Below are 2802 nucleotides of genomic sequence, written 5' to 3' on the forward strand. Positions count from 1 at the left end.
AGGAAAAGGAGTTCGTCAAGGCTGTATATTGTCATCCTGCTTATTTAACTTCTATGCAGAGTACATCATGAGAAACGCTGGACTGGAAGAAACACAAGCTGGAATCAAGATTGCCGGGAGAAATATCAATAACCTCAGATATGGAGATGACACCACCCTTATGGCAGAAAGTGAAGAGAAACTAAAAAGCCTCTTGATGAAAGTGAAAGTGGAGAGTGAAAAAGTTAGCTTAAAGCTCAACATTCAGAAAACGAAGATCATGGCATCTGGTCCCATCACTTCATGGGAAATAGATGGGGAAACAGTGGAAACAGCATCAGACTTTATTTTGGGGGGCTCCAAAATCACTGCAGATGGTGACTGCAGCCATGAAATTAAAAGACACTTACTCCTTGGAAGGAAAGTTATGACCAACCTGGATAGCATACTCAAAAGCAGAGACATTACTTTGCCAACAAAGGTCCATCTAGTCAAGGCTATGGTTTTTCCTGTGGTCATGTATGGATATGAGAGTTGGACTGTGAAGAAGGCTGAGTGCCGAAGAATTGATGCTTTTGAAGTGTGGTGTTGGAGAAGACTCTTGAGAGTCTCTTGGACTGCAAGGAGATCCAACCAGTCCATTCTGAAGGAGATCAGCCCTGGGATTTCTTTGGAGGGAATGATGCTGAAGCTGAAACTCCAGTACTTTGGCCACCTCATGCGAAGAGTTGACTCATTGGAAAAGACTCTGATGCTGGGAGGGATTGGGGGCAGGAGGAGAACAGGACGCCAGAGGATGAGATGGCTGGATGACATCACTGACTCGATGGACTTGAGTCTGAGTGAACTCCAGGAGTTTGTGATGGACAGGGAGGCCTGGCGTGCTGCAATTCATGGGGTCGCAAAGAGTCGGACACGACTGAGTGACTGAACTGAATTGATACATACACACACACACACACACATACATATACATGTGCATACACACACACTTTTTTGTGCATTTTCCCATTATGGCTTATTACAAAATATTGAATATAGCTCCCTGTGCTACTCAGCAAGACCTTGTTATTTTTACCTTCTATATATAATAGTTCGTGTCTGCTAATCCCAAACTCCTAATTCACCTTTTGCCCCTTTTCCCCTTGGCAACTACAAGTCTGTTCTCTATGTCTGTGAGTCTATTTCTGCTTTGTAAATAAGTTCATTTGTATCATTATTTTAGATTCCACATATAAGTGATATTGAAAATATTTGTTTCTGACTTACTTCACTTTGTATGATAATCTCTAGGTTCATCCATGTTGCTGCAAATGGCATTATTTCATTCTTTTTATGGCTGTATAGTATTCTATTTATATATTACATATGCCATTTTTTTATCCATTCATCTGCTTTCTACTCCTTTTTAAATTAATAAGATCAATCAGGATAATCAGCAATTTCACAATCACTGCTGAACAAACAAAATGGTCAAGATTCCAAATCTGAACTATTTGGAGGCAGCCAATGCCATCATGGAAAGCCCCAAAATATCTGTTTCACCAGGGATGGAAATAGCAAAGATTTGGCATATGAAAGGCCTTTTACAAATATAAGATGCAAAAACACAGGCTACTCAAAAGTTAATTATTTGAATGTTAAAACATTTGTGAAGATGCTATATCATAATTTAGTTTAAAAAAAACTATATTTCAACATATGCTTTAATTTGCTTTCTTTAGTATTTACATTTTATTGAAGTATGTTACCCATGTGCTTTAATCTTTTTCTTCAATATTTCTACACTGGAATCCCTGGTAGATGGCATTAAAGACAGTGACTTTGTGCAGGATCATGGGTTCTGTTTTCCTCTTTATTCCCATACCAGTCAAGTAAGTAATGGATCACCTTAACACTGACCACTTGTGGAATATGATATTTTGCTGTTCAGAGTTTTGGAATTGGGCCTTGCTATATTGTTGTTTATAAACTCTGCTGCCAATCCTCTAACTCTTTCCCCTCTTTCTTCACTTTTTGCATCTGTATTTTGGACTCAGAATAGCTTTTGTGGGTTATCTTCATGGACTCAATAGGATTCTGTTCATGCCTGCTTTGGCTGACCTAATTGAGTATAGCTCCTACTTGGACCTCAAAACATGTCTGTTTACTTTTCCCTTTGGCTCTCTTGGATGTGACCTCTGACCTTTTTGGCTGGTATAAGTCCCCTATTGTCTGGGTAAACTTCCATCCTCATTTGTTCTGGCCAAAAACTTTTCCCAAAGTGACACATTTAAGATCTTCTTCTTTATAAAATAGACTATATGAATTTAAATAAAATAACATTTATCTTTTACAAAATGGATCACTCTAATTTTGTATGGCAGCCTACACTCCCTAACTAGATTTAGACAAGTGTAGACTTAACCCAAAGTAAGATAGTTTGTAGCAAGAATATCCATGTAACCAACAGAAATCCAGTTATACAAGTAGTTGTTTTGATAAAAGCATTTTCCATAATGATTACATCTGTAAAAACTAAATTCTTTCATATTTTCCAGCTATACTGTTCTTAGAAAAGAAATGTACAGGCAGGAAGAAGTGAAGCAGTTAAGAAAGCTTGCACAGTGAGGTAAAAGAGTTAAGAGCATGGACTCTGGATTCAAACTACCTATGTTAATGAATGTCTTTTCTTAGACACCATGCTTTAGTAACTTTAGGAAAGTTGCTTTGTCTATTCTTATTTCTTCATCTAAACCTCTTAGTGTCTTTGTATTGAATGAGATTTAAAAATGCAAATTGCTTAAATTTATGACCAGAACAAAATTAAGTGCTCCATTAATG

Source organism: Bison bison, unplaced genomic scaffold (genome assembly GCF_000754665.1).
Source record: "Bison bison bison isolate TAMUID 2011002044 unplaced genomic scaffold, Bison_UMD1.0 scf7180017864254, whole genome shotgun sequence".
NCBI classification, from domain to species: domain Eukaryota; kingdom Metazoa; phylum Chordata; class Mammalia; order Artiodactyla; family Bovidae; genus Bison; species Bison bison.